Source organism: Lotus japonicus, chromosome 1 (assembly GCF_012489685.1).
Source record: "Lotus japonicus ecotype B-129 chromosome 1, LjGifu_v1.2".
NCBI classification, from domain to species: domain Eukaryota; kingdom Viridiplantae; phylum Streptophyta; class Magnoliopsida; order Fabales; family Fabaceae; genus Lotus; species Lotus japonicus.
In genome coordinates, this window is record NC_080041.1 from 36,081,491 (window position 1) to 36,091,740 (window position 10,250).

A 10,250-nucleotide genomic window follows, 5' to 3' on the forward strand; every position below is an offset into this window, starting at 1 on the left:
TAGTGAGTGAGATACGATTGTGAGAAATTTGGGGTCAGATTGAGGTTACACTTGAATGAAAAACTTGGAGGGAATTGAAAATCGATTTTGTAGGTGGGTTTAGATTTTGGAAAATATTGGAGATTGAGGGAATTTTGGGCCGGCCCTTGGCAACCGTCGATAATAAAGCAATAACTTTAGCGACGGTTGAAGCAAACCGCCGCAAATTGTACGTTTGAATCAGGAGCGATGACGGTTGCCCCAACCGCCGTGAATATTTGGCCACTAAATTGCTATTTTGGTGTAGTGATAGGTAACTTATTCTATGTCTAATTCCGTAAGAAATGTTCGTAGAAAAATATGTAGGAAAAGTTTATAGAAATTTGTAGAAACTATTTGTGGCTAAATCAGTAGGAAAAATTTATAGGTAAATATGTAGGAAATATCTTGGCAAAATATGTAGAAAAAGTTTATAGCAAAATCTGTAGGAAATACCTGTGGTTAAATTTGTAGGTGAGTTTCACAGGTAAATCTACATGAAATATTTAATTGTCCGTAGGAAACAACCGTAGCTAAATCTATAGAATTATATAATTTTTATTTGTAATATTACGTGAAATATTTCTAAAAAAATATTAAATTAAATTAAATAACACATTTATATACTTAAAAATTATTTAATTTAAAAGATCAAATAGTATGTAAAGAAAGATTAAATTTCACAAATCCTTATTCAAGTAGGAAAATCAGATGTTTAGATTTTTCCAATATATTAGTAAAGCAAATCTTTAATTTCACTTTGACTTCATCTTTTCATTGTCATGTTAAAATTAAATAACACTCATTCTTAACTCTATCATGTCACAACCGCTGAACTAAATATATAGTTACCAAAATGAGAAATATAATTTTTATCATAACAGTTGTTCCAATCTAAGTGTATAAACATGATTAACAATGTTTTTTTTGTGGTCCTTTGGCCACCAGTCTCCACGGGGGAAAGGGACCCCACGTGACTAATTTGGTTCGGGATACGATAGTGATGTCCCTGGCCACAAAGGTATTATTTTTTACCTCAGAGGGGATCGAACCCGGGCTAGAAGCCTAGGTGAAATCCCTTAAGGAAATGCACATTCACCACTTGGGCCACCCCTTGTGGTTGACAAACAATGTTTACCTAAATATAATTAAGAAACATAAATACAGAGTTAGACACATAGAAGAACAGAGAAATGAAATGAAATTCAAGAAGTGTGTTTATGAAATACCCAACATCACTAGTAAAATCTTTGACACAAGTAAGCATAGATAAATCTTTTATGTAAAATAGTAATACATATCTTATGAAATAAAACTCAATTTGCTATGGTCCAAGTAGCATTGTGATAACTATTATCATCTAGTAATACTCATTCTCATATTCTTCATCTTCACCTTCACCACTATCTTGAGGTGATGATGCTTGGCAAGAAGAAGAAGAAGGAACAAATCCTAAGTGCTTCATTAATGCTACTAGTTACTTTTTAGTCTCATTTAAATCTTTCCTCATCTCCATGTTCTCCTTTCTCGTCTCTAACTTCTCATGTTGCTCTTGTAGTAGTGATTAATTTACGGTTTGAACATGACTTCTAAGCATCAACATCCTCTATAATAGCAAAAAGACGTGTTCCTCGACTTGAAGATGCAATTAAAAGTTTGCTTAAAGAACCATCAAATCCAAAGATCCTCCCTTTCTTCTACCCAACAGAATCTATCCATATATCTACATCTGATGGCATAATTGATTGTTTACTACCATATCCATTCTCTAATGAGTAATGTGTAGAAAACTCCCTAACTTCTTCTTTTCAAACTTTTCTTGCATAAGTTTAAATAAGTAATAAGGAGGTATAATAACAAGTTTAACTTTCAGTTATAAGCTTGTAATATGAGTTAGAGGAAGCAACTAACTATGAGTTAGTTATTCCACTATAAATACTTGTATCAATAACAATCAGTTAGTGAAATCATTATCTGCAAAATGCAGTTATTCACTCACTCTCTCTCTCTCTCTGAAACTCGAGAACTCTCAAGAATGGGAACTAAGTGAACCATAGTAGAAGGGAGGCTCATTTTGTGTAGAATGATATATGTCCATTGTGTGCAATGCAGCAGGAAATCACTCATGCATCATTAATGGATTGTTGTAAGGTGAAGCCTAATTGGAGTCAACTTGTAAGCACACATCAACAACGAGGTTTCTAATGAGGTTTTTGTCCATTTGCGGTTTTCTCATGGATAAAGCACATCGGTAAAATGCAGTTATTCAATCATTATCTGCAATTAAGCTATGCTATGTAAATTCTAGTTTCCACTAAGTGATAATGTAATAGATAGTGTAAACCTACAAATGAGTTGCTTGAGAATATTTAAAAATATCTTAGCATTAGACTAATTACAACTAGAACATTGAGAAGAAGAAAGAAAAAGGATGATACTTACATAAGCAAATTTTGCATGAGGACCTACCCAACTATGATCCTTTCTTCGATGAGTGCGAAAATAAAAATCAGTCAAGGATGGATTTGCTCCAGTTGATCCCCTCTATATTTGATAAATGATTTTTTGTGTCACTAATTTTGTAAACTAAATTATTAAAGTAGTAGAGCATTAAGAATACCATTCTAACTACCAAAAAAATAAAACCATTTTCTTCCAATGCAAACGATGCGGTATTGATTTACCTGTGTAAACTGTGAAGAGATGCATCTGCTATTGACCTGCGATGTATTTTATTTATTTCAGACTTTACTATGAAATGAGAGGACTCCCAATGTGCCTTCAATTCTGCCCATACGTTATCCCCAATCCAATCTGGTTTTCTATCTAAGTTTTTCCGCACTTCTTACAGTAATTGTATCATTTTGGCTACACATCGTTTCTCAAAATTACGTAGCTCCATGTCGTCATACTAATGTGGCCATGCAAACTTTGACTGTAATGAGGATAAAGTGTGATTGTAAACATTCTTTTATCAAACATTAGACATATATCCAAAACAACACAAAATATTGTAAACATTCTTTTATCAAAAATTTTAGGTTTGATTACCTTAAACAAATCAAAAAACTTATATCATTGTTCTATAAAAAGTTGCTTCCATGATGGATGAGCCTCCTCAAGCGTACTTTGTATAATTGCAACTATAGCCCCAACTACCAACTTGTGCTTATCAAACCTATGTACATCAAAACAATAAATGAAAAATTGATAAGACATACTAATATGGATCGAGCGATTGGATTTTTAATGGCAAAAAATGACTTGCAGTCTTGACACTATCATGCTTGCATATCAAGATCTATGTTTTACAATAGTATTGTAGATTCAAACAAGCAAAAAAAATATGGTTTCAAGAAGAAAAAATGTTATTCAATTCATTCTTTTATTTATTTCAGAGAAGCAATGCATACTTACAGGATAGTTCCATCACTTATTTTTGCAGATCCCTTGTTTGGTTGTTTCTAACCCAACATATTATTAAAATGCAACAAATTTCTCTGTAAAACCAAACAAAAATATTCCAATAGAAAATCTGACAGAGTTTGGGGTTGACCTAAAGCAAAAGGGAGCCCAATACAAACAAACAAAGAAAATCTCATACAAGAATAGAACCCATCACAGAAACCTTATAAATAGAGTCAAATTTACATGTACCACAAGATTCACAGTAGATAGCCATGAAACTTACAAGTCAAAGTGAGACAAATTCATGTTAAATCACCTTTACAAACATAGATTCAAAAACATCTCAAAATGATGCTGAAAATGTTTATATATCATTCTAGAATGTCAAAATGGCAAAAAAAGCATATATATCTATACGATCAAGTTTCAGTCATATTGTATAAATTCTGCAGAAATTTCAAAATTACCTTAAGTAATAAGAAAACTTTGAGATATATAACTATTGTACATGAGTATTTCCATTCATATGTTGATTTTGCTTTAAAAGGCTCTGCAAGTTACTGTTAATATTCTTGATTTTAACTTTCTAAAATGTTTGTTATGTGGGTAGGAAAGATCCCAAATTATATAGGATTTTGCCTCCCTTTGTATGCTCTTTAGTAATTTTCTCAATAGTCACTTTTATTCTAATCAAGACCATTCTTCAAATTGAGTTTCATTTAGTTAGAGATTTCAATTAAAATCTCATGGATTAACTTGAGTTCTTCTCTTTCAATTTATCATCCACCAACATTGAAAGCTTCCTCCTTGATAAACTCGTTTGAAATCCTTAGTTCCTTCTAAGGTGAAGTGTTTAGTTTGGGCATCCATGCATAATTGAATTTCACAAGTCTGTATTCAAATTTGTGGGCATTATTTCACTCTTCCTCCCAAATTGTGTGTTACTGATAGAAATTTAGGGTTAGAAGCTAGATAGTTAAGAAGTGTTAGTAGTTTGTTGGTTAGTTAGAGGGAGCATTATAAATAAGAGGGAATTGAGAGAGATTGTTATCTTTTGTATCTTTGGTATCATTTAGGAAACTGGGTTAGGAGAGGAGTTGAGACTCAAGAAGAGTCAGATAACACCATATGAAGAACCCATTTTTCTAGAGCATAATAGAAAAATAATAAGCTATTGTCTAAATAAAAATTAAACAATATTGATAGAATTATTACAATCTAGAGTATTAGTAGATAAATTAAAACATATTATTACAATAAATAGCTATTCCTCTTCATCTTTATTATTATCATCTTCATCCCCATCTCCATCTTCATCTTCATCTTCATCTCGATCTCCATCTTCATCATCATCTTCTTCAAATTACATTTCTACTTCATCATACACCATAATAATCAATGAAATCATTGCCAAGAACTCTAGGCAAATCAACCTCTTCACCTTTCAATTTCATCATCTTGGAGTTGACCAATTGGGTCTTCTTCAATCATTGCACTAACAAGTGACTCCTCCGCTTGGTAAGCAACCTCCAACATAGTTCTGTCATCAACATCTTCCTTGACTTTGTCTTAATAACTATTAACCAATCAACCTTGTTCTTTTGTCATTTGGGAAATGAAGAATAGTAAACCTTTTAGTACTTCTACAATCTCATACTTTGTAAGCCTCCTCGTTCCACGGTTTGAACCTTCAAACCAAGCTGAACCTTCAAACCAAGCACAATAAAATAAAACCAGCATCCTTGTTGTTTGACTAGGCCATTCCAAGTCAAGAATCTCTTGTAGAACATCATGGTAATAATTTGAGGTTTCACCATGTGCACTACCACTAACACTTCCTTCACCGAGCAATTGTATGGAATTTGTATCTATTAATAAAGTAAATAGGCTAAGACTTTGTTACTCTCAAAGGTCCTCTTGTAAAGTCATATAAGTCCAGGTTTTGCAACCTAAGTTGGTGATTAATATCAACCTAATCAATAAAACCAATTGTAAATTATCAACATACTTCTATTTGTAAATAAGTGGAAATAATTGAAAATCAGGCTTATATATTCTCAAACCCTCCGTGTTTGTCAATGACATGATCACTAAGGTTTCCATACATATTTTTCAAAGTTTGGACATATATACTGCATAATATATTAATCTAAATTAGATATAGTTATTGGATTAGTTTAATTGGTAGATATAGAATCACTGCAATCTCGGTATGAGAAGCAAGTAATGCAATATATCTTGGGGAATTTCCTTAGGAGTCTACTTGTATGCACTGCGTGATTTATACCAAGGTGCATTACAAAACATGCATTTCTTCAAAGCTGAATCATTTTGTAATACAACACACCCTTTGATGCCAAAATCCATTTTCTTGCTAGACAGACCAAGCTCCGCTACGAGTCCCTATGCTTTCCATAAGTTAGGAGGTATTACATTCTCAAGATGGCTCGACCCCTTCACAAATTTCATCACATCATCAAAACAAGCCTATGTCATGTTGTGTTTAGATTTTCAGCTCAACAATGCGACCACACTAAACAACTTCGATTATTTTGATCTGAATTCAATAAGTCATAAAATTTGGCATATTCCATATTTAGGGGCTCCTCTTGATTCTGTCTAACATGTTGCTCACAATTAATACTCGCAACATCATCCTCCAAATTTCCATCAAAACAACACTGTTGTTGACTACTAGAACTCATTGAATGCATATCAATATCAACATTTATCTAAGGAACTTCCTTCTCATGCGATGTCCAATACCAATAACCAGGTGTAAAATCTTTTTGGTGAATATGAGAATTCACTTCATCTTGGGATAAATGCCTCTCATTTTTTCAAACATCACAAGAACACCTTATTACACCCTCAGTTATATACTTGGGTTGCCGACAAGAAAAACTTAGAAATTCTTCAACACCTTTTAAAAATTCAGCCGCATATCCCCTTCGACCAGGAAGAAGCCTATTATACATCCAAATCTGATGTGCAGGCATTTCCATTTTCTATGTTGAAAAATAAACAATTTATATTTTGTGTTCTTGCATTAGATGAGAAGAAAGGTTTGTACTCATATCACATGGTAGCACCATATACAATGTGTTTTGTCATTAGATGAGAAGAAATGTTTGAAGCATGCAAAATTTGTAATCAAAGTGATCACGAAATTGAACAGTTGAGTGAAAAGGAACAAAATCTGATAGTAAATGTAAGACCCTGTTTTCCTATATGGGGGCAAAATAGTATTTTCACAATATTAATAGTGTTAGTATTAGTGAATACTATTAGTACCAAATGGTGATGACAAAGTGTGCCGAAAATACTTTTACTGTTACCATGAGGCCAGTCGTCAGATTGAGATGTTACAAATGGTATAAAAGCCAACCTCTCCCAATACGCTGTGGTGAACGAACCAAGCGAAAGTTGGTGGACATGTAACACCTGGGGCCGAGGAGGGCGGGGAGTAAACGTCGAAGTAATGAAGGACGGGCAAGGAAGGACTCCTAATAAGGCTTCAAGGTGGAGGGGCACATGAATGAACCGATCTCGCACCCGAACAAGAGGTATTCTAGGATTGTATGTATATGAGAAATTAGGAGGGCACAAAAGAATTGATTGGTACTACTCATGACAATAGGATACATCTTATTTTTGGAAACCCAACTCATAAAAACTCCAAGGTTAAGTGTGCTTGCCTTGAAGTAATATTGGGACGTGATGATACGCTATTCGCAAGTATATGGTACACTCAAAGTACTATAAAAGATTGTCAAACCACATGGATTGGGGAAACACCAATTCACACAAGCAAGAGTTGTTTAGAACACAAGAAAGTAAAGACAAATTATAAGTTTGATTGGTAGAGAGCTTAGTTTTCATAATCAAAGAAGAGATAATGTTAAGAGCAAACACTTTGGGTTTAGATTCACCAAAACAAGTTATGCTTTAGATAAAAGAGAGTATGTGGATTTCATGGAGTTCATTCTATGGTTACTCTAGCCTAGTTCTATAACTATTGATTCCTCAAGTCAAGTAAAGTTTTCAATTAAATCTCATTAGACTGATTCCTCATGTACCTGTAATTAACTTAATTGAAGATGAAGTTCTTATTTTCAAGCCATTAACTACCAACCCCCACCATCATTCCTCAAGCACAGGTTAACTAATCAATCCTATCTCAGGTCCCCTATTCTAAGCCAAATTTCCATCTGAACTAAGAATAAGTAAAACAACTTGTGTGCACTCAAGCTAATATTGGAACACAGAACATATTAGGGATTCACATCCCAAGTGCTAAAAGAAACTTAGCCAAACATGGCTAAGGAAAACATTATTCTAACTTGAGAAGAAGCCTTAGAAATGCTCCAAAACACCTAACACAAGCTATTGTTTCGAAAAATTAAGGGCATGTTTGTTTGCAGTTTTTAAAACTGAAAACCTGTTTTATAAGAACAGTTTTCAAAAACAGCTCATTTTCAGTTTTTAAAACAAAAAAACCAAAATAGTTAAATGATGTTTTCAGTTTCTGTTTTTAGTTTTCAGATATCATTTTTCTTAATATTGGAAAACATGTCATTCAAACTGTTTTCTTCTTATGAAAACTGCTTTTAAAAATTGTTTATGAAAGAAACTGTTTTAAAAATTGAAAACTAAAACTACAATCAAACAGACCCTAAGATATCAAACTAAAATACAAAAGTCTTATTTATATGCAAATTCTGGCGAGCAGGCACGCATGTGTGTGCCACTTTTGCTTGCATATGCGTGCAAATGTGTCAAGGCATTGACTTGGCATGCATGTGTGTGCCATATATGCACGCACACATGCGACCATCTTCATCCAAGAAAGCCAACACACTGTCTAGGCGTGCACGCACATGCGGCCAAACCTCGCTGGCAGCATCTTTTCTTCATTCTTCAGCTCAAAACTCCCACTTTAATATCTTCAATGCTTGGTTTTGAAACTTCTTGGCCTTTAATCACCTTCATCATTTGCTATTCTTCTCCAAGAAAGATTCCAAGTCAACCTATGATGGACATTTAAGACTTGGGTGCACACTAAATGAACATCAAACCTTCATTTTGTAACAATAGACATCAAGTAAAAGCTATGGAAGTTCAGAAGGTTATTCAACACATGTTCATTATTTATAATTCTCATTTTGCCCTCAAATGCTCTGACATGTTAGACCAAGGACTGTAATGCAAAAAGACTAATTTCTAATGACTAAGTATGCAATTAAAGACTCAAAAAGGACTATTATGCAAATGATGAATACCAAAAGACTTAAACATAACTAAAGACACTAATTAAGAACTAAAAAGAAAAGAAAAAAAAAGAATAGACAAGAAAATAAAGAGAAAAAACCATATAAATCTTGGTCATCATTTGACCTCCTAGGAAGTAGGGCTGAGCAGCGGGCAGGTTCGGGTGAGAAAAGTCGGGTTTGGGCGGAGTTGAATCAAACATATTCAAGGTCGACTCCGACCGTGGTTGGCTTCGGGTGTGTCGGGTCTGGGTGGTACGGGTTAACAGGTGGCTCGAGCGGATCTGTGTTGGTTCAAGCTAGAAAATAGAGTTTAATTCTCTAAGAAAGAGAAAGAGAACCATCAGCATACCAACACCTAACGAAGATGTTAGGAGATGGTGAGGCGGAGTCTCAAATCTCACCCAAAGTTGTGGATGATGGAAAAGCAAACTTGCATGTCGTGATTAGGCATTGATGGGGTGGGGGGGAGTTGATCGTTACTTCTGATGGTGGCGATGTTGTTTCCTTGTGATGAGGAAAAAGGATGGCCCCATTGGTTTGATGATGGTCGCGACTTAGATTGGTGGTAGGTGTAGTGGGCTTGTTTTCAGAAACAAGGAGAAATAATGGTGGTGGAACTTGGACGGATTCTAAGAGTGAGAGGAGAGAAGAAAAAAGAAGAAAAAGAAAGAAGAAAGTGAAAGAAGAAAGTCACACTTCAAATTAATTTGAAATTTAGATAGAAAGAGGGACATTCGTTTCTAGAATTCTAGAATGCAACTTTTCCAAATAAAAAAAAGTAGTTAATATTGATAAAGGTAATAAGTGACATTATGACAATGTTTATTTATATATTCGGTCGGTTCGGGTATGTATCTGTATCATAGGTTGCTGAAACAATGTTTATTTATATATTCGGTCGGTTCGGGTATCGATGGATTTTTTTAACCACACCCATAACCGACCGAACGTAACCATCCCAAGCTACTGTAGCATTTCGAATAAACTCGATTTTCGAGAAAAACCACCCGTTCTCTTTCTTTTTTGCCCACAGGTTCTTTGGGTATGGGTCGTAACGGGTTACGTGCTCAGCCCTACTAGGATGTTTTCGCAAGGAGCGCGCAAGTAAGGAAAATGCGTGCTAGAAAGACTTGTGTTGTTACCATGATGTCAGTCGTTAGATCGGGATGTTTCACATATCATCATCATTTATGTCGCGTTTGAGAAAATAACTTAATTAATTGCGTATTCAATAAATGCTTATTGTATAAGAGCTTATGTCATAAGCGCTTAAATTCAATAAGCTATTTGCGTTTGGGTGCACACATTAAGAATAACTTATACAAAAATAGAAGCGTTTGGATGTATTCTTACATAAGAATGCAATATTTGGATGTGTGACTTCCTGAGAAGTTTTATTAGAGAGAGTGCGAGTGAGGATAAAGCGTGCTGGAAAGACTTGTGTTGTTACCGTGAGGCCAGTCTCAAATCGAGATGTTACGTGTATCATCATTTAGCTTAATTAAGCGCTTATCATATAAGAGCTTATGTCATAAGCGCTTAAATTCAATA